Source organism: Henckelia pumila, chromosome 4 (assembly GCF_033568475.1).
Source record: "Henckelia pumila isolate YLH828 chromosome 4, ASM3356847v2, whole genome shotgun sequence".
In the NCBI taxonomy this organism is placed as follows: domain Eukaryota; kingdom Viridiplantae; phylum Streptophyta; class Magnoliopsida; order Lamiales; family Gesneriaceae; genus Henckelia; species Henckelia pumila.
This window is the reverse complement of record NC_133123.1, coordinates 54,551,394-54,570,997: the sequence shown is the minus strand read 5'-3', so window position 1 is coordinate 54,570,997 and position 19,604 is coordinate 54,551,394. Positions and strand designations below refer to the sequence as shown.

The 19,604-nt window shown below is 42.9% G+C and overlaps 20 non-coding genes and 4 pseudogenes across 20 annotated transcripts; all 24 read left to right on the top strand.

Annotated features, from left to right (window-relative positions):
* The first annotated feature begins 6,336 nt into the window (after positions 1-6,336).
* On the top strand, positions 6,337-6,455 carry LOC140868556 (5S ribosomal RNA). The gene has a single exon (XR_012145968.1). It is a non-coding gene; the product is annotated as a 5S ribosomal RNA (ribosomal RNA).
* Positions 6,456-6,856: 401 nt separating this feature from the next.
* On the top strand, positions 6,857-6,975 carry LOC140868232 (5S ribosomal RNA). Its single transcript, XR_012145659.1, has one exon. It is a non-coding gene; the product is annotated as a 5S ribosomal RNA (ribosomal RNA).
* A 397-nt stretch (positions 6,976-7,372) lies between these two features.
* LOC140869676 (5S ribosomal RNA) lies at positions 7,373-7,491 on the top strand (annotated as a pseudogene).
* Positions 7,492-7,891: 400 nt separating this feature from the next.
* On the top strand, positions 7,892-8,010 carry LOC140869119 (5S ribosomal RNA). The gene has a single exon (XR_012146509.1). It is a non-coding gene; the product is annotated as a 5S ribosomal RNA (ribosomal RNA).
* Positions 8,011-8,886: 876 nt separating this feature from the next.
* On the top strand, positions 8,887-9,006 carry LOC140868432 (5S ribosomal RNA). The gene has a single exon (XR_012145851.1). It is a non-coding gene; the product is annotated as a 5S ribosomal RNA (ribosomal RNA).
* Positions 9,007-9,406: 400 nt separating this feature from the next.
* Positions 9,407-9,525, top strand: LOC140870357 (5S ribosomal RNA). The gene has a single exon (XR_012147321.1). It is a non-coding gene; the product is annotated as a 5S ribosomal RNA (ribosomal RNA).
* A 399-nt stretch (positions 9,526-9,924) lies between these two features.
* Positions 9,925-10,043, top strand: LOC140868963 (5S ribosomal RNA). Its single transcript, XR_012146359.1, has one exon. It is a non-coding gene; the product is annotated as a 5S ribosomal RNA (ribosomal RNA).
* Positions 10,044-10,441: 398 nt separating this feature from the next.
* On the top strand, positions 10,442-10,560 carry LOC140869371 (5S ribosomal RNA). The gene has a single exon (XR_012146752.1). It is a non-coding gene; the product is annotated as a 5S ribosomal RNA (ribosomal RNA).
* Positions 10,561-10,960: 400 nt separating this feature from the next.
* Positions 10,961-11,082, top strand: LOC140869786 (5S ribosomal RNA; annotated as a pseudogene).
* Positions 11,083-11,480: 398 nt separating this feature from the next.
* Positions 11,481-11,599, top strand: LOC140870500 (5S ribosomal RNA). Its single transcript, XR_012147459.1, has one exon. It is a non-coding gene; the product is annotated as a 5S ribosomal RNA (ribosomal RNA).
* Positions 11,600-11,999: 400 nt separating this feature from the next.
* Positions 12,000-12,118, top strand: LOC140869113 (5S ribosomal RNA). The gene has a single exon (XR_012146503.1). It is a non-coding gene; the product is annotated as a 5S ribosomal RNA (ribosomal RNA).
* A 400-nt stretch (positions 12,119-12,518) lies between these two features.
* Positions 12,519-12,637, top strand: LOC140869347 (5S ribosomal RNA). Its single transcript, XR_012146726.1, has one exon. It is a non-coding gene; the product is annotated as a 5S ribosomal RNA (ribosomal RNA).
* Positions 12,638-13,035: 398 nt separating this feature from the next.
* On the top strand, positions 13,036-13,154 carry LOC140870499 (5S ribosomal RNA). Its single transcript, XR_012147458.1, has one exon. It is a non-coding gene; the product is annotated as a 5S ribosomal RNA (ribosomal RNA).
* Positions 13,155-13,554: 400 nt separating this feature from the next.
* LOC140869599 (5S ribosomal RNA) lies at positions 13,555-13,673 on the top strand (annotated as a pseudogene).
* Positions 13,674-14,073: 400 nt separating this feature from the next.
* On the top strand, positions 14,074-14,192 carry LOC140869210 (5S ribosomal RNA). The gene has a single exon (XR_012146596.1). It is a non-coding gene; the product is annotated as a 5S ribosomal RNA (ribosomal RNA).
* Positions 14,193-14,590: 398 nt separating this feature from the next.
* On the top strand, positions 14,591-14,709 carry LOC140870498 (5S ribosomal RNA). Its single transcript, XR_012147457.1, has one exon. It is a non-coding gene; the product is annotated as a 5S ribosomal RNA (ribosomal RNA).
* A 400-nt stretch (positions 14,710-15,109) lies between these two features.
* On the top strand, positions 15,110-15,227 carry LOC140869319 (5S ribosomal RNA). Its single transcript, XR_012146698.1, has one exon. It is a non-coding gene; the product is annotated as a 5S ribosomal RNA (ribosomal RNA).
* Positions 15,228-15,628: 401 nt separating this feature from the next.
* On the top strand, positions 15,629-15,747 carry LOC140868308 (5S ribosomal RNA). Its single transcript, XR_012145732.1, has one exon. It is a non-coding gene; the product is annotated as a 5S ribosomal RNA (ribosomal RNA).
* Positions 15,748-16,148: 401 nt separating this feature from the next.
* Positions 16,149-16,267, top strand: LOC140870427 (5S ribosomal RNA). Its single transcript, XR_012147389.1, has one exon. It is a non-coding gene; the product is annotated as a 5S ribosomal RNA (ribosomal RNA).
* A 401-nt stretch (positions 16,268-16,668) lies between these two features.
* LOC140869807 (5S ribosomal RNA) lies at positions 16,669-16,787 on the top strand (annotated as a pseudogene).
* An 878-nt stretch (positions 16,788-17,665) lies between these two features.
* On the top strand, positions 17,666-17,785 carry LOC140868754 (5S ribosomal RNA). Its single transcript, XR_012146155.1, has one exon. It is a non-coding gene; the product is annotated as a 5S ribosomal RNA (ribosomal RNA).
* Positions 17,786-18,185: 400 nt separating this feature from the next.
* LOC140868508 (5S ribosomal RNA) lies at positions 18,186-18,304 on the top strand. Its single transcript, XR_012145922.1, has one exon. It is a non-coding gene; the product is annotated as a 5S ribosomal RNA (ribosomal RNA).
* A 399-nt stretch (positions 18,305-18,703) lies between these two features.
* LOC140868962 (5S ribosomal RNA) lies at positions 18,704-18,822 on the top strand. The gene has a single exon (XR_012146358.1). It is a non-coding gene; the product is annotated as a 5S ribosomal RNA (ribosomal RNA).
* Positions 18,823-19,220: 398 nt separating this feature from the next.
* Positions 19,221-19,339, top strand: LOC140869370 (5S ribosomal RNA). The gene has a single exon (XR_012146751.1). It is a non-coding gene; the product is annotated as a 5S ribosomal RNA (ribosomal RNA).
* The last annotated feature ends 265 nt before the right edge of the window (positions 19,340-19,604 follow it).

Below are 19,604 nucleotides of genomic sequence, written 5' to 3'. Positions count from 1 at the left end.
ATGGACCACAAATATCTGAATGGATCAAATCCAACAGATTTTGACTACGTTCAGGTTTCCCCTTGAATGGAGATTTAGTCATTTTTCCTTTTAGGCAGGATTCACAAGTAGATAGAGAGTTAATATCAGACATATCAAACATGCCCTCTCCCACTAGCTTGTTCATCCTCCTTGAGGAAATATGACCTAGCCTAGCATGCCAAAGGTTTGCCGGGTTTTGACTATCGATTTTCCTTTTGTTCGTTGTTACCGGTTTATCGACATAATTCATTGAAACGTCTTTTAATTTTAAGTTATATAGATCGTTTTTAAATTGTCCACTTCAAATCAAACATTCATTCTTGTAAATATTGCAAATCCCATTCACAAAATTACAAGAAAACCCATCTATATCAAGCATAGAAATAGAAATAATGTTTTAATGAAATCTTTGCCACAAATAAAAATATCTTTCTCATAATACAACTTAAAATTGGTTTGCAAAATTAAACAAATATTTCCCATAGCTATGGATTTAACTCTGGAACCATTCCCTAGCCTTGACTGGGTCTCACCCATCCTTAGCCTATTACTTCTTGTCATCATTTGTAACTCATTGCAAATGTGAGATCTACATCTGGTATCCAATACCCTAGAAGTAGTATTAAGAAAAACATTTATTTCAATGTAAATCATACCCTTTGCAGTTCGCAACTGCTCGAGGTATTCCTTGCAGTTACGTTTCCAATGACCGGGTTTCTTGCAGTGATGGCAAACTTGTTTAGACTTGTCCAAAGGGTCAGGGATACAACTAGCCATGGGTTCACAACCTTTGTGATTCGGAATAACATTTATTCATTATGCGGACTTACCCTTCTTGCCCCATTCAATAGTCAACTATTGATTATTGAACGTCATAAAAATTTTTGTTAGAATTTTGCATGTAACATTTGGCCTTGAGATCATGGTCCAACCATTTCTCTAGTTCGGCCAACCTTTCGGCAGTTACATCAGCCGGGGCTGTTTTCGGAGAAGCCTTTTCTAACACTTAGAAAATCTTTTCCGAACTTAGGACAATCTTAACTTATGGAATCATTCTGTATTGTTTGCGCCAGTAAGTTTGTTTTGTTCGAGAATTGAAACATGTGGATTACGAAGATTCATCATAATGATATACTGAGATGAAACAGACAATTATCGATGATTGTTTAATTAATTTACTAAGACATAAAATAAGCGAAATTTATTTTATGAATCTCACTCCCACTATTTTAACGATTTCACTACCCTCTAGTGAAAACAGGAAACTGTTTTCCTTAGTGGGAACATGGAGTCCAATTAACAAACTATGGTCCCGAATAATATCAGCCAACCATAATTTTCAATAGGTAGAGCCCAATTGCTTCCAAAGCAACCTCCACGTTTTTACCTCATGTCCAATAAGGGCCCAATAATATGACGCCGTTTATTGTGACATGTCAAGATGACCCATCAATATTAAGTTGTGATAGACGATCGCCATGTGGATCCCCCAATAATATGAGCCGATCCCATGGGAGTTCCACCCAACTTACAACATGTGTCGATCCAATGTACAGCTTTCCGACGAACGGGCCCCCCCAATAATATGAGCCGGACCGTATCCGCGGGTAGCATCTCATACATTGATCATTGATGGAAGGTAGGAACATTTAAACAATATTTAAATTTCCTTTATTTATCTTGATATCAATTTTAAATCATATTTAAAATGAGGGATTTTAATTTTGAAAATTTGTCTCATCATTTAAAATTTGTATGCTTGCGGGATTCATACAATTTAGTCTAAACATGCATACAACGATAATATCATATATTATATAGGATGATCGATTCCATTTCTAATCGACCCGTGGTTGCCAATCACGAGTCTAAGTCCAATCCTAGGTAATATGCAAGTTTGCAATGCAATCCTATTACATTGTGCTTCCAATTTACATTTCTTCAGTCTTTATTGTCTGCTGGGCCCACCACGCTTCCAATCTTCATCTCCCACTAAGTATAATGTATTAACAATAAATAACTATGAAAAGTAGGGGATACATTTTAAGGGGTGGGAACGGGCCATAAACCAGGCCCACTTTTATTACATATGACAATTCATATTGGGCCAAAAACCAGGCCCATTAATAAATCCAACAACAATAAAAACAAATGTAAATTCCCTAACATACACCTATAAAATTGGTTATGGAAATCGATCATCCTTATCCAATAATATTTAATTCAAAATTAATTTATTGGATAACATGCAATGGCAATTAAATTAAAAGGATAAAATCATATTCCATATATAAAATCTTATTTTACATACAAAATCATATTTTATCTTTTTATTAAATAAAATCATATTTTACATATAAAATCCAATTTTATACATAAAATCATATTTTACTCAATATTTCCATAAGATCATATCTTATCATCAATTGTACCAAAAATAATTAATTTCATAAAATCTGATTTAACGGATAAAATCTATAAATTTTCCAAAAATTCAAATTTATCCAAAAATAAATTTTAAAATTTTTGGACTCGAACAATTCGATCCGACGCCTCGTGGACCAATCAAAAACAATTTTCGATCGGACCAAAAAGAATTTTAACATATTAAAATTTTAATTAAAAAAATAAAAATTAATTTTCCCGGGCCGCCCGGGACGATCCCGGGCAGCCCGCGCTCCAAAAGGGGCTCGGGCCGGGCAGCCCGTCGCTGCCCCGGGTTTGCCCATTAATTTTTAAATTTTTAAAATCTTTTGTTTAAAAAACCGAGGCTTAAAAATTTTTTTTGTACAATCGATTAATTTAATCGCTTGATCTGAGCAACCTGGCTTTGATACCACTGTTGGATAACGGTGATCAGATCAATCAGAATTGATACCCGGTGCAGCGGAAGTTTAAAATTTTTATATGGAACGATTCCATATCATGGGTATCAAAACTTTACGATTAAATTGTGCGTGTAAAAATTAAATAACAATTAAATTTTTACCTTGAATCTCGAAACGAGATTATGGACACCAACAGATTACTCTGCTCTTGTTGTATATCCCAGGAACTGATGGACGAACAATTCTTCAATCAGGTCCACGAACAGAAGTTTAATCCCTCTGATAGATTGCACTAGAAAATCTATCAGAAGTTTCTACGAAGAGAATTAACGAATTTGATCCGTTAAACCAGACTGCAAATTCAAAATTCACAGGCCGAATTTTTCGAGCGGAGAGGGAGGGGGCGGCGGCCACAGTAGGGAAAAATAGGGTTTTCGAAAATATTTTGTGACCTCTGTTGCGTAATTTCTGTACTGTAATAACTTATTTATAATATGGGCTGCTAATAGCTTAGGGCCCATTAGTCATAAGTTCAAGCCTGACAAGCAAAGCCCGCATGTTCAGAAATTAATATAAAATTCATCGTGACTCAGATTGATAAACCAATTTCACCAATGTGCACAAAAACCATTTATGCATCTTTTAAAGTCAAGATAAATTTTCTGAATCCGAATTCAGTGATTTCCAAAAATGCCCATACCTATGTCATTTTAGGAAATCTTACTCCCTCTACTATTAAATAAGAAGTCCCACTTATTTGTTCATTAAATTTAACTCTTTAAATTTAACTATCTCAATGGAAATTAAAAATCCATTACTTGTGTGACCCTCAATGGTTCAGGGATACAGCTAGCCGTGGGCTCACAACTCCTTGTGACTCGGAACAACAATTTCCGACTTGCCCATCGAATCATGGTAAGAGCTCCTAGCAACATCGCCCCATGATTCCCTAGGTATCACTGATAGTGCCTGCAAGAACCAATAGATTTTTGTTAGCGTACAGTACGGTCCCTTCATCCATATATCCCGATCGAATCAACAACCATTGGTAAATCAAGAGTCGTTCGAGATTCGATAACTATGCAATGCATCTTGAAGATCAAATAGTGACATCGCATGTGCTACTAAGAAACCATTTCTTAAAACACATCATGTACTCTGGCCAGAGATTCGTCACACTAATATCTCCTCAGATTGCATAGGATATCCACACTCGCAAGTATGTGGTGAATCCTTGACAACAAAGCATCGACTCCTATATGTGTTCTAACTGTACCCAATCCCGACACCTGATTACCCCAATAGAGTCGGTAAACGAGTCAAAGTACAGTACTAGCATATAGAGTCTCAATGATGTTTCAAGTAGTAAGGACTAATGGTGTACAACCAAAACCGCGGACTTTATCCACTCGATAAATGATAACCACTTGGAAAGTCCGGATAGGGTAGTTCGATCATTCATCGTATGAATATCCATTTGCATGCTTTGAACATGTCTATGTTCCATACCAATGAAACGTGGTACTCGGCATCGCAAATGCTAGTCTCAATCTCGAGCGATCCTTATCCTTATTAACGGACGGCTCAATCGACTAGGAACTGTTTAGAATATACAGTGACTATAAAATGTGTTTCATGATAGCCATCCCCATGTGCTACCACATCTTACATACACTATAGTATATTCAAGGTCTTCATCTAAACATCTTATAGTATGTCACAACATAATAATATGATAAAAGATAAAGTAAACGCCATTATAAAAGTGTAAATTATATTAAACAAAAGATTGTTTATACATTGAGTCATCAAAGCCCTTAGCCACAAAATGGCTCACCGGGCACCCACTCTTTCACGTGGTTCATGGGTTAAGTTAGTTGGGTCCGGGTCCGGGTTAAGTTAATTGGGCTCGGGTATTTTTAATTTTAAGTTAATTATTAAATTTAAGTGTTTTATTGGGTTAATTAGATTAATTAAATTAATGGGTTACATTTAAGTTTGTTAATGGGCTTTAATTAATTAAGTGGGCTTAGAATATATATTATTGGGCTTAAGTATGTTAATGGGCCAGTCTCAGTGTTAGTGGGCCAGAATTTAAGAAAATGGGCTTGAGTGTTAGGGCCAGCAGTTCAGTACAATACATGAGAAATTTGCATGTGTCCTGAATATATATTTAATTATTTTTATGCGTTGAAGTTATTTTTTTAATATTTATATGTTAGTATGAAATTAAATTAAATAAATATGAAGGACACACATTTTATTTAAGTGCATGCATTCATGAAATAATTTTATGCATTATTTAATGTTTAAGGTTGAGCAAAAGAAAATATTTTATGTTGGAAGTTAAAGTAGTGTGACAATTTGAAGGGGGATTCGTCCCCATATGTGAACTATTGAAGGGCAGTTTACTGCCAATTTAAGAGGTGATTCGTCACCGCCACGTACGTTGGTTTCCACGCTGATCAGTATTTAATGTATGATTTAAGGTTACACTATGGATACAACCATGCGATGTTAGAAAATACTTTGCTCAACAATGTATGTATTATTTATGTTATGATATTTAAGTTAATTTAAGTTATGTGATGTCAATGATATTTTTTTAAGCATGCTCATTCATGTATATGTTATGTATTAGTATTAAAGTGATTTAAATTATTTTCAACCCTTGTTATGTTATCATGTTGGGCCTCTAAGCTCACTACACTGGTATAGTGCAGGTGAGTACTTGGAGGAGGATGTAGCTCCTACCGGCGGCGAGGACGTATGAGCAGACTGGCAGTGATCCCCCGTGACCGTTGTCTGAGTCTTTATGCATGTCTCGAATTTTTAGCATGTTACATTTTAATTATTTTCAGTGGTTGTGATTTGTGATATTTTATTTTAAGTAATTTTCAGTGCATGCAAAACTTTAATTTATTTCACTTTTGTCAGTATTTTATTTAACGCATGACTCAGATATTTAAATTATGAAATGTTAAGTTTTCGATTTGTTGCATTATTTTTATTCAAGTTATTTATTTTTAAATCTAATTATTCTGTGCATATATGTATGGGCATGTATGTACATATTTTTACTTAGAAAAAAAAAATAAAAAAATTTCCGCATATTTATTTATTAATTATAGAGTTAGGGTCGTTTCACTATTTCCGACTCTTTCAGACCAATCCGCGGATAGAAAAGATGCAATAGACTGAATCATACGATGTGAACGTGCGATTTGGGTGACGCGGGCCGCTTCGGTGGGTCCCAGCGCGACATATGGGAAAAATGCCTCGAAAGACCGTCTTTGTTTTGGAATTTGAGCATATCCTTCTCTTTAACCGATATACACACTATAGGTATCGAGTGGAGCTTCGCGTGAGCAGGCTGAAGCTCCAGTAACTCTCAGCCGATCAAAAGTTATGTCCGTTTGAAACTGTAGCTCCTGTTCCTCTGATCCGCAATTCGAGAGACAAAAAAATAAAGAATTCATTCACTTTTGGGTGCGATCATACCAGCACTAATGCACCGGATCCCATCAGAACTTCGTAGTTATGCGTGCTTGGGCAAGAGCAGTACTGGGATGGGTGACCCTCTGGGAAGTCCTCGTGTTGCACCTTTTTTTTTATTAGTTTCTTTTTTTCTTACTCGTACATCTTGTTCTTCCGATTCCTCTCCGTCGTATTTCCGACCCTTTCAGTCCAATCCGCGGATAGAAAAGATGCAATAGACTGAATCACACGACGTGAACGTGCGATCTGGGTTACGCGGGCCACTTCGGTGGGTCCCAGCACGCCCTACGGGAAAAATGCCCCCAAAGACCATCTCTGGGTTTGAATTTGAGCTTCTTCGTCTCTTAGATCGAGATACGCGCTGTAGGTATCGAAAAGAGCTTCGCGTGAGTAGGCTGAAGCTCCCATAACTATCAGCAGATCGAAAGTTATGTCCGTTTGAAACTGCAGCTCCTGTTCCTCCGATCCGCAATTCGAGAGACAAAATAATAAAGAATTCATTCACTGTTGGGTGCGATCATTCCAACACTAATGCACCGGATCTCATCAGAACTCCGAAGTTAAGCGTGCTTGGGTGAGAGCAGTACTAGGATGGGTGATCCCCTGGGAAGTCCTCGTGTTGCACCCCTTTTTCATTAATTTTTTTTTCTTACTCGTACTTCTTGTTTTTCCGATTCCTCGCCGTCCTATTTCCGACTCTTTCAGTCCAATCCGCCGATAGAAAAGATGCAATATACTTAATCACATGACGTGAACGTGCGATCTTGGTGACGCGGGCCTCTTCGATGGGTCCCAGCGCGCCCTATGGGAAAAACGCCCCGAAAGACCATCTCCGGGTTGTAATTTGAGCGTCTCCGTCTCTTAGACCGAGATTCTTGATGTAGGTATTGAGAGGAGCTTCGCGTGAGCTGGCTGAAGCTCCTGTAACTCTTAGCCGATCGAAAGTTATATCCGTTTGAAACTGCAGCTCCTGTTCCTCCGATCCGCAATTCAAAAGAAAAACAATAAAGAATTCATTTGCTGTTGGGTTCGATCATACCAGCACTAATGCACCAGATCCCACTAAAACTCCGAAATTAAGCGTGCTTTGGTGAGAGCAGTACTAGGATGGGTGACCCCCTGGGAAGTTCTCGTGTTGCACCTTTTTTTTCATTAATTTTTTTTTTCTTTCTCGTACTTCTTGTTCTTTCGATTCCTCGCCGTCCTATTTCCGACTCTTTCAGTCCAATTCGTGGATAGAAAAGATGCAATAGACTGAATCATACGATGTGAACGTGCGATCAAGGTGACGCGGGCCGCTTCGGTGGGTCCCAGCGCGACATACGGGAAAAATGCCCCGAAAGACCATCTCCATTTTGGAATTTGAGCATCTCCGTCTCTTTAACCGAGATACACAATATAGGTATCGAGTGGAGCTTCGCGTGAGCAGGCTGAAACTTCAGTAACTCTCAGCCGATCGAAAGTTATGTTCGTTTAAAATAGCAGCTCCTGTTCCTCCGATCCGCAATTCGAGAGACAAAAAAATAAAGAATTCATTCACTGTTGGGTGCGATCATACCAGCACTAATGCACTGGATCCCATCAGAACTCCGAAGTTATGCGTGATTGGGCAAGATCAGTACTAGGATGTGTGACCACTTGGGAAGTCCTCGTGTTGCACCCCTTTTTTATTATTATTTTTTTCTTACTCGTACATCTTGTTCTTCCAATTCCTCTCCGTCCTATTTCCAACTCTTTCAGTCCAATTCGCGGATAGAAAAGATGCAATAGACTGAATCACAGGACATGAACGTGCGATCTGGGTGACGCGCGCCACTTTGGTGGGTCTCAGCGCACCCTACGGGAAAAATGCCCCCAAAGACAATCTCCGGGCTTGAATTTGAGCTTCTCCGTCTCTTAGACCTAGATACGCGCTGTAGGTATCGAGAAGAGCTTCGCGTGAGCAAGCTGAAGCTCCCGTAACTCTCAGCAGATCGAAATTTATGTCCGTTTGAAACTACAGCTCTTGTTCCTCTGATCCGCAATTCGAGAGACAAAACAATAAAGAATTCATTCACTGTCGGGTGCGATCATACCAGCACTAATGCACCGGATCTCATCAGAAATGGGTGACCCCCTGGGAAGTCCTCGTGTTGCACCCCTTTTTCATTAATTTCTTTTTTTCTTACACATACTTCTTGTTTTTCCGATTCCTCGCCGTCCTATTTCCGACTCTTTCAGTCCAATCCGCGGATAGAAAAGATGCAATAGACTTAATCACACGACGTGAACGTGCGATCTGGGTAATGCGGGCCGCTTCGGTGGGTCCCAGCGCTCTATGGGAAAAATGCAACGAAAGACCATCTCCGGGTTGTAATTTGAGCGTCTCCGTCTCTTAGACCGAGATACTTGCTGTAGGTATCGAGGGGAGCTTCGCGTGAGCAGGCTCAAGCTCCCGTAACTCTTAGCCGATCGAAAGTTATGTTCGTTTGAAACTGCAGCTCCTGTTCCTCCGATCCGCAATTCGAGAGACAAAACAATAAAGAATTCATTCACTGTTGGGTGCGATCATACCAGCACTAATGCTTCGGATCCCATCAGAACTCCGAAGTTAAGCGTGCCTGGGCGAGAGCAGTACTAGGATGGTTGACCCCCCTGGAAAGTCCTCGTGTTGCACCCCATTTTTCATTAATTTCGTTTTTTCTTACTCGTACTTCTTGTTCTTTCGATTCCTCGCTGTCCTATTTCCGACTCTTTCAGTCCAATCCGCGGATAGAAAATATGCAATAGACTAAATCACACGACGTGAACGTGCGATCTGGGTGACACGGCCACTTCGGTGGGTCCCAACGTGCCGTACGGGAAAAATTCCACCAAAGACAATCTCCGGGTTTGAATTTGAGCTTCTCTGTCTCTTAGACCGAGATACGCGCTGTAGGTATTGAGAAGAGCTTCGTGTGAGTATGCTGAAGATCCCGTAACTCTCAGCAGATCGAAAGTTATGTTCATTTGAAACTGCAGCTCCTGTTCCTTCGATCCGCAATTCGAGAGACAAAAAAATAAAGAATTCATTCACTATTGGGTGCGATCATACCAGCACTAATGCACCGGATCCCATCAGAACTCCGAAGTTATGTGTGCTTGGGCAAGAGCAGTACTAGGATGGGTGACCCCCTGGGAAGTCCTCGTGTTGCACCCCTTTTTTAATAAGTTTCTTTTTTTCTTACTCGTACATATTGTTCTTCCGATTCCTCTCCGTCCTATTTCCGACTCTTTCAGTCCAATTCGTGGATAGATAATATGCAATAGACTTAAATCACACGACGTGAATGTGCGATCTGGGTAACGCGGGCCGCTTTGGTGGGTCCAAGCGCCCTTCGGGAAAAACTCCCCGAAAGACCATATCCGGGTTGTAATTTGAGCGCCTCCGTCTCTTAGACCGAGATACTTGTTGTAGGTATCGATAGGAGCTTCGCGTGAGCAGGCTGAAGCTCCCGTAACTCTTAGCCGATTGAAAGTTATGTTCGTTTGAAACTGCAGCTCCTGTTCCTCCGATCCGCAATTCGAGAGAAAAAGAATAAAGAATTCATTCACTGTTGGGTGCGATCATACCAGCACTAATGCACCGGATATCATCAAAATTCCGAAGTGAAGCGTGCTTGGACGGGAGCAGTACTAGGATGGAAGACCCCCTGGGAAGTCCTCGTGTTGCACCCCTTTTTTCATTAATTTTTTTTTTCTTACTCGTACTTCTAGTTCTTTCGATTCCTCGCCGTCCTATTTCCGACTCTTTCAGTCCAATCTGCGGATAGAAAATATGCAATGGACTGAATCATACAATGTGAACGTGCGATCTGGGTGACGCGGGCCGCTTCATTGGATCCCAGCGCGACATACGGGAAAATGCCCCGAAAGACCATCTCCATTTTGGAATTTGACCATCTCCGTCTCTTTAACCGAGATACACACTATAGGTATCGAGTGGAGCTTTGCGCGAGCAGGCTGAAGCTTCAGTAACTCTCAGGAGATCAAAAGTTATGTCCGTTTGAAACTGCAGCTCCTGTTCCTCCGATCCGCAATTCGAGAGACAAAAAATAAAGAATTCAATCATTGTTGGGTGCGATCATACCAGCAATAATTCACTGGATCCCATCAGAACTCTGAAGTTATTCGTGCTTGGGCAAGAGCAGTACTAGGATGGGTGACCCCCTGGGAAGTCCTCGTGTTGCTCTCCTTTTTTTATTAGTTTCTTTTTTTCTTACTCGTACATCTTGTTCTTCAGATTCCTCTCCATCCTATTTACGACTCTTTCAGTCCAATCCGAGGATAGAAAAGATGCAATAGACTTAATCACACGACGTGAACGTGCGATCTGGGTGACGCGGGCCACATCGGTGGATCTCAGCGCGCCCTACGGGAAAATGCCCCCAAAGACCATCTCCGGGTTTGAAATTGAGCTTCTCCGTCTCTTAGACCGAGATACGCACTGTAGGTATCGAGAAGAGCTTCGCGTGAGTAGGCTGAAGCTCCCGTAACTATTAGCAGATCGAAAGTTATTTTCGTTTGAAACTGCAGCTCCTATTCCTCCGATCCGCAATTCGAGAGACAAAACAATAAAGAATTCATTCGTTGTTGGGTGCGATCATACAAGCACTAATGCTTCGAATCCCATCAGAACTCCAAAGTTAAAGCGTGCTTGGGCGAGAGCGCAGTACTAGAATGGGTGACCCCCTGGGATGTCCTTGTGTTGCACCCCTTTTTCATTAATTTTTTTTTTCTTACTCGTACTTCTTGTTTTTTCTGATTCCTCTCCATCCTATTTCCGACTCTTTCAGTCCAATCCGCGGATAGAAAATATGCAATAGACTTAAATCACACGACGTGATTGTGCGATCTGGGTGACGCGGGCCGCTTCGGTAGGTCCCTGCGCCCTTCGGGAAAAACTCCCCGAAAGACCATCTTCGGGTTGTAATTTGAGCGTCTCCGTCTCTTAGACCGAAATACTTGCTGTAGGTATCGAGAGGAGCTTCGCATGAGCAGGCTGAAGCTCCCGTAACTCTTAGCCGATCGAAAGTTATGTCCATTTGAAACTGCAGTTCCTATTCCTCCGATCCGCAATTCGAGAGAAAAAGAATAAAGAATTCATTCACTGTTTGGTGCGATCATACCAGCACTAATGCACCGGATCCCATCAAAACTCCGAAATTAAGTGTGCTTGGGCGAGAGTAGTACTAGGATGGGTGACCCCCTGGGAAGTCCTCGTGTTGCACCCCTTTTTTCATTAATTTCTTTTTTTATTACTCGTACTTCTAGTTCTTTCGATTCCTCGCCGTCCTATTTCCGACTCTTTCAGTCCAATCCGGGGATAGAAAATATGCAATAGACTGAATCATACGATATGAACGTGCGATCTGGGTGATGCGGGACTCTTTGGTGAGTCCCAACACGACATACGTGAAAACTTCCCCGAAAGACCATCTCCTTTTTGGAATTTGAGCTTCTCCGTCTCTTTAACCAAGATACGCACTATAGGTATCGAGTGGAGCTTTGCGTGAGCAAGCTGAAGCTCCAGTAACTCTCAGGCGATTGAAAGTGATGTCCGTTTGAAACTGCAGCTCCTGTTCCTCCGATCCGCAATTCGAGAGACAAAAAATAAAGAATTCAATCATTGTTGGGTGCGATCATACCAGCACTAATTCACTGGATCCCATCAGAACTCTGAAGTTATGCGTGCTTGGGCAAGAGCAGTACTAGGATGGGTGACCCCCTGGAAAGTCCTCGTGTTGCTCTCCTTTTTTTATTAGTTTCTTTTTTTCTTACTCGTACATCTTGTTCTTTCGATTCCTCTCCGTCCTATTTACGACTCTTTCAGTCCAATCCGAGGATACAAAAGATGCAATAGACTTAATCACACGACGTGAACGTGCGATCTGGGTGACGCGGGCCACATCGGTGGATCTCAGCGCGCCCTACGGGAAAATGCCCCCAAAGACCATCTCCGGGTTTGAAATTGAGCTTCTCCGTCTCTTAGACCGAGATACGCACTGTAGGTATCGAGAAGAGCTTCGCGTGAGTAGGCTGAAGCTCCCGTAACTATCAGCAGATCGAAAGTTATTTTCGTTTGAAACTGCAGCTCCTGTTCCTCCGATCCGCAATTCGAGAGACAAAACAATAAAGAATTCATTCATTGTTGGGTGCGATCATACAAGCACTAATGCTTCGAATCCCATCAGAACTACGAAGTTAAGCGTGCTTGGGCGAGAGCAGTACTAGAATGGGTGACCCCCTGGGATGTCCTTGTGTTGCACCCCTTTTTCATTAATTTCTTTTTTTCTTACTCGTACTTCTTGTTTTTCTGATTCCTCTCCATCCTATTTCCGACTCTTTCAGTCCAATCCGCGGATAGAAAATATGCAATAGACTTAAATCACACGACGTTATCGTGCGATCTGGGTGTCGCGGGCCGCTTCGGTAGGTCCCTGCGCCCTTCGGGAAAAACACCCCGAAAGACCATCTTCGGGTTGTAATTTGAGCGTCTCCGTCTCTTAGACCGAAATACTTGCTGTAGGTATCGAGAGGAGCTTCGCGTGAGCAGGCTGAAGCTCCTGTAACTCTTAGCCGATCGAAAGTTATGTCCATTTGAAACTGCAGTTCCTATTCCTTCGATCCGCAATTCGAGAGAAAAAGAATAAAGAATTCATTCACTGTTTGGTGCGATCATACCAGCACTAATGCACCGGATCCCATCAAAACTCCGAAATTAAGTGTGCTTGGGCGAGAGTAGTACTAGGATGGGTGACCCCCTGGGAAGTCCTCGTGTTGCACCCCTTTTTTCATTAATTTCTTTTTTTATTACTCGTACTTCTAGTTCTTTCGATTCCTCTCCGTCCTATTTCCGACTCTTTCAGTCCAATCCGGGGATAGAAAATATGCAATAGACTGAATCATACGATGTGAATGTGCGATTTGGGTGATGCGGGCCTCTTTGGTGAGTCCCAACACAACATACGTGAAAACTTCCCCGAAAGACCATCTCCTTTTTGGAATTTGAGCGTCTCCGTCTCTTTAACCAAGATACGCACTATAGGTATCGAGTGGAGCTTTGCGTGAGCAAGCTGAAGCTCCAGTAACTCTCAGGAGATTGAAAGTTATGTCCGTTTGAAACTGCAGCTCCTGTTCCTCCGATCCGCAATTCGAGAGACAAAAAATAAAGAATTCAATCATTGTTGGGTGCGATCATAACAGCACTAATTCACTGGATCCCATCAGAACTCTGAAGTTATGCGTTCTTGGGCAAGAGCAGTACTAGGATGGGTGACCCCCTGGGAAGTCCTCGCGTTGCTCTCCTTTTTTTATTAGTTTCTTTTTTTCTTACTCGTACATCTTGTTCTTCCGATTCCTCTCCGTCCTATTTACGACTCTTTCAGTCCAATCCGAGGTTAGAAAAGATGCAATAGACTTAATCACACGACGTGAACGTGCGATCTGGGTGACGCGGGCCACATCGGTGGATCTCAGCGCGCCCTACGGGAAAATGCCCCCAAAGACCATCTCCGGGTTTGAAATTGAGCTTCTCCGTCTCTTAGACCGAGATACGCACTGTAGGTATCGAGAAGAGCTTCGCGTGAGTAGGCTGAAGCTCCCGTAACTATCTGCAGATCGAAAGTTATTTTCGTTTGAAACTGCAGCTCCTGTTCCTACGATCCGCAATTCGAGAGACAAAACAATAAAGAATTCATTCATTGTTGGGTGCGATCATACAAGCACTAATGCTTCGAATCCCATCAGAACTCCGAAGTTAAGCGTGCTTGGGCGAGAGCAGTACTAGAATGGGTGACCCCCTGGGATGTCCTTGTATTGCACCCCTTTTTCATTAATTTCTTTTTTTCTTACTCGTACTTCTTGTTTTTCTGATTCCTCTCCATCCTATTTCCGACTCTTTCAGTCCAATCCGTGGATAGAAAATATGCAATAGACTTAAATCACACGACGTTATCATGCGATCTGGGTGACGCGGGCCGCTTCGGTAGGTCCCTGCGCCCTTCGGGAAAAACTCCCCGAAAGACCATCTTCGGGTTGTAATTTGAGCGTCTCCGTCTCTTAGACCGAAATACTTGCTGTAGGTATCGAGAGGAGCTTCGCGTGAGCAGGCTGAAGCTCCCGTAACTCTTAGCCGATCGAAAGTTATGTCCATTTGAAACTGCAATTCCTATTCCTCCGATCCGCAATTCGAGAGAAAAAGAATAAAGAATTCATTCATTGTTTGGTGCGATCATACCAGCACTAATGCACCGGATCCCATCAAAACTCCGAAATTAAGTGTGCTTGGGCGAGAGTAGTACTAGGATGGGTGACCCCCTGGGAAGTCCTCGTGTTGCACCCCTTTTTTCATTAATTTCTTTTTTTATTACTCGTACTTCTAGTTCTTTCGATTCCTCGCCGTCCTATTTCCGACTCTTTCAGTCCAATCCGGGGATAGAAAATATGCAATAGACTGAATCATACGATGTGAACGTGCGATCTGGGTGATGCGGGCCTCTTTGGTGAGTCCCAACACGACATACGTGAAAACTTCCCCGAAAGACCATCTCCTTTTTGGAATTTGAGCGTCTCCGTCTCTTTAACCGAGATACGCACTATAGGTATCGAGTGGAGCTTTGCGTGAGCAAGCTGAAGCTCCAGTAACTCTCAGGCGATTGAAAGTTATGTCCGTTTGAAACTGCAGCTCCTGTTCCTCTGATCCGCAATTCGAGAGACAAAAAATAAAGAATTCATTCATTGTTGGGTGCGATCATACCAGCAATAATTCACCGGATCCCATCAGAACTCCGAAGTTATGCGTGCTTGGGAAAGAGCAGTACTAGGATGGGTGACCCCTGGGAAGTCCTCATGTTGCACCCCTTTTTTTATTAGTTTCTTTTTTTCTTACTCGTACATCTTGTTCTTCCGATTCCTCTCCGTCTTATTTCCGACTCTTTCAATCCAATCCGCGGATAGAAAAGATGCAATAGACTTAATCACAGGACGTGAACGTGCGATATGGGTGACGTGGGCCAATTCGGTTGGTCCCAGCACGCCCTATGGAAAAAATGCCCCCAAAGACAATCTCCGGGTTTGAATTTGATCTTCTCCATCTCTTAGACCGAGATACGCATTGTAGGTATCGAGAAGAGCTTCGCGCTTGCAAGCTGAAGCTCCCATAACTCTCAGAAGATCGAAAGTTATGTCCATTTGAAACTGCAGCTCATGTTCCTCCGATCCGCAATTCGAGAGACAAAACAATAAAGAATTCATTCACTGCTGGGTGCAATCATACCAGTACTAATGCACCGTATCCCACCAGAACTCCGAAGTTAAGCGTGCTTGGGCGAGAGCAGTACTAGGATAGGTGACCTCCTGGGAAGTCCTCGTGTTGCACCCCTTTTTCATTAATTTATTTTTTTTTTTACTCGTACTTCTTGTTTTTCTGATTCCTCGCTGTCCTATTTCCGACTCTTTCAGTCCAATCCGCAGATAGAAAAGATGCAATAGACTTAATCACACGACGTGAACGTGCGATCTAGGTGACGCGGGCCACTTCAGTGGGTCCCAGTGCGCCCAACGGGAAAAATGCCCCGAAAGACCATCTCTGGGTTGTAATTTGAGCGTCTCCGTCTCTTAGACCGAGATACTTGCTGTAGGTATCGAGAGGAGCTTCGCGTGAGCAGGCTGAAGCACCTGTAACTCATAGCTGATCGAAAGTTATGTCCGTTTGAAACTGCAGCTCCTGTTCTTCCGATCCGCAATTCGAGAGACAAAATAATAAAGAATTCATTCACTGTTGGGTGCAATCATACCAGCACTAATGCAACGGATCCCATCAGAACTCCGAAGTTAAGCGTGCTTGGGCGAAAGCAGTACTATAATGGGTGACCCCCTGGGAAGTCCTCGTGTTGCACCCCTTTTTTCATTAATTTCTTTTTTTCTTACTCGTACTTTTTGTTCTTTCGATTCCGCCCCGTCCTATTTCTGACTCTTTTAGTCCAATCCGCGGATAGAAAAGATGCAATAGACTGAATCATACGATGTGAACATGCGATCTAGGTGATGTGGGCCGCTTCGGTGGGTCCTAGCGTGACATACGGGAAAAATGCCCCGAAAGACCATCTCCATTTTGGAATTTGAGCATCTCCATCTCTTTAACCGAGATACGCACTATAGGTATCGAGTGGAGCTTCACTTGAGCAGGCTGAAGCTCCAGTAACTCTCAGCCGATCAAAAGTTATGTTCGTTTGAAACTGCAGCTCCTGTTCCTCCGATCCGCAATTCGAGAGACAAAAAAATAAAGAATTCATTCACTGTTGCGTGCGATCATAAAATCACTAATGCACCGGATCCCATCAGAACTCTGAAGTTATGCGTGCTTGGGGAAGAGAAGTACTAGGATAGGTGACCCCCTTGGAAATCCTCGTCTTGCACCCTTTTTTATATTAGTTTCTTTTTTTCTTACTCGTACATATTTTTCTTCTGATTCCTCTCCGTCCTATTTCCGACTCTTTCAGTCCAATCCGTGGATAGAAAAGATGCAATAGACTGAAACACACGACGTGAACGTGCGATCTGGGTGACGCGGGCCACTTCGAAGGATCCCAGTGCGCCCACGGGAAAAATGCCCCCAAAGAACATCTCCGGGTTTGAATTTGAGCTTGTCCGTCTCTTAGACCTAGATACGCGCTGTAGGTATCGAGAAGAGCTTCGCGTGAGCAAGCTGAAGCTCCCGTAACTCTCAGCAGATCGAAATTTATGTCCGTTTGAAACTACAGCTCTTGTTCCTCCGATCCGCAATTCGAGAGACAAAACAATAAAGAATTCATTCACTGTCGGGTGCGATCATACCAGCACTAATGCACCGGATCTCATCAGAAATGGGTGACCCCCTGGGAAGTCCTCGTGTTGCACCCCTTTTTCATTAATTTCTTTTTTTCTTACACATACTTCTTGTTTTTCCGATTCCTCGCCGTCCTATTTCCGACTCTTTCAGTCCAATCCGCGGATAGAAAAGATGCAATAGACTTAATCACACGACGTGAACGTGCGATCTGGGTAATGCGGGCCGCTTCGGTGGGTCCCAGCGCTCTATGGGAAAAATGCAACGAAAGACCATCTCCGGGTTGTAATTTGAGCGTCTCCGTCTCTTAGACCGAGATACTTGCTGTAAGTATCGAGGGGAGCTTCGCGTGAGCAGGCTCAAGCTCCCGTAACTCTTAGCCGATCGAAAGTTATGTTCGTTTGAAACTGCAGCTCCTGTTCCTCCGATCCGCAATTCGAGAGACAAAACAATAAAGAATTCATTCACTGTTGGGTGCGATCATACCAGCACTAATGCTTCGGATCCCATCAGAACTCCGAAGTTAAGCGTGTCTGGGCGAGAGCAGTACTAGGATGGTTGACCCCCCTGGAAAGTCCTCGTGTTGCACCCCATTTTTCATTAATTTCGTTTTTTCTTACTCGTACTTCTTGTTCTTTCGATTCCTCGCTGTCCTATTTCCGACTCTTGCAGTCCAATCCGCGGATAGAAAAGATGCAATAGACTAAATCACACGACGTGAACGTGCGATCTGGGTGACACGGCCACTTCGGTGGGTCCCAACGTGCCGTACGGGAAAAATTCCACCAAAGACAATCTCCGGGTTTGAATTTGAGCTTCTCTGTCTCTTAGACCGAGATACGCGCTGTAGGTATTGAGAAGAGCTTCGTGTGAGTATGCTGAAGATCCCGTAACTCTCAGCAGATCGAAAGTTATGTTCGTTTGAAACTGCAGCTCCTGTTCCTTCGATCCGCAATTCGAGAGACAAAAAAATAAAGAATTCATTCACTATTGGGTGCGATCATACCAGCACTAATGCACCGGATCCCATCATAACTCCGAAGTTATGTGTGCTTGGGCAAGAGCAGTACTAGGATGGGTGACCCCCTGGGAAGTCCTCGTGTTGCACCCCTTTTTTAATAAGTTTCTTTTTTTCTTACTCGTACATATTGTTCTTCCGATTCCTCTCCGTCCTATTTCCGACTCTTTCAGTCCAATTCGCGGATAGATAATATGCAATAGACTTAAATCACACGACGTGAATGTGCGATCTGGGTAACGCGGGCCGCTTTGGTGGGTCCAAGCGCCCTTCGGGAAAAACTCCCCGAAAGACCATATCCGGGTTGTAATTTGAGCGCCTCCGTCTCTTAGACCGAGATACTTGTTGTAGGTATCGATAGGAGCTTCGCGTGAGCAGGCTGAAGCTCCCGTAACTCTTAGCCGATTGAAAGTTATGTTCGTTTGAAACTGCAGCTCCTGTTCCTCCGATCCGCAATTCGAGAGAAAAAGAATAAAGAATTCATTCACTGTTGGGTGCGATCATACCAGCACTAATGCACCGGATATCATCAAAATTCCGAAGTGAAGCGTGCTTGGACGGGAGCAGTACTAGGATGGAAGACCCCCTGGGAAGTCCTCGTGTTGCACCCCTTTTTTCATTAATTTTTTTTTTCTTACTCATACTTCTAGTTCTTTCGATTCCTCGCCGTCCTATTTCCGACTCTTTCAGTCCAATCTGCGGATAGAAAATATGCAATGGACTGAATCATACAATGTGAACGTGCGATCTGGGTGACGCGGGCCGCTTCATTGGATCCCAGCGCGACATACGGGAAAATGCCCCGAAAGACCATCTCCATTTTGGAATTTGACCATCTCCGTCTCTTTAACCGAGATACACACTATAGGTATCGAGTGGAGCTTCGCGCGAGCAGGCTGAAGCTTCAGTAACTCTCAGGAGATCAAAAGTTATGTCCGTTTGAAACTGCAGCTCCTGTTCCTCCGATCCGCAATTCGAGAGACAAAAAATAAAGAATTCAATCATTGTTGGGTGCGATCATACCAGCAATAATTCACTGGATCCCATCAGAACTCTGAAGTTATTCGTGCTTGGGCAAGAGCAGTACTAGGATGGGTGACCCCCTGGGAAGTCCTCGTGTTGCTCTCCTTTTTTTATTAGTTTCTTTTTTTCTTACTCGTACATCTTGTTCTTCCGATTCCTCTCCATCCTATTTACGACTCTTTCAGTCCAATCCGAGGATAGAAAAGATGCAATAGACTTAATCACACGACGTGAACGTGCGATCTGGGTGACGCGGGCCACATCGGTGGATCTCAGCGCGCCCTACGGGAAAATGCCCCCAAAGACCATCTCCGGGTTTGAAATTGAGCTTCTCCGTCTCTTAGACCGAGATACGCACTGTAGGTATCGA